This window comes from Geospiza fortis, unplaced genomic scaffold (assembly GCF_000277835.1).
Source record: "Geospiza fortis unplaced genomic scaffold, GeoFor_1.0 scaffold1405, whole genome shotgun sequence".
NCBI classification, from domain to species: Eukaryota; Metazoa; Chordata; class Aves; order Passeriformes; family Thraupidae; genus Geospiza; species Geospiza fortis.
The window spans coordinates 24303-24624 of NW_005055077.1; positions in this window are offsets into that span (position 1 = coordinate 24303).

Genomic DNA, 322 nt, shown 5'->3' on the forward strand with positions numbered 1-322 from the left:
TTCCTACCATTAAATTTAAATATTAAACAAAACACACTGGAGGAGGGGTGGGAGTTATTTGTGCGCCCACACGTGTCTGTGGGGCTACACCAGTGTCACAGCCCTGTCCCCAGCACTGTCCCCTTCTCCAGCCCCAAATCCATTTTCCAGCCCCAGATCCACCCCCAGATCCACTCTCCATTCCCCAAATCCATTCTCCAGCCCCATAACCAGTCCCAAATCCATTCTCCAGCCCCAGATCCCTTCTCCATTCCCCAGATCCAGCCCTAGCCCCACTCTCCAGCCCCAGCTCCACTCTCCAGCCCCAGATCCCTTCTCCAGC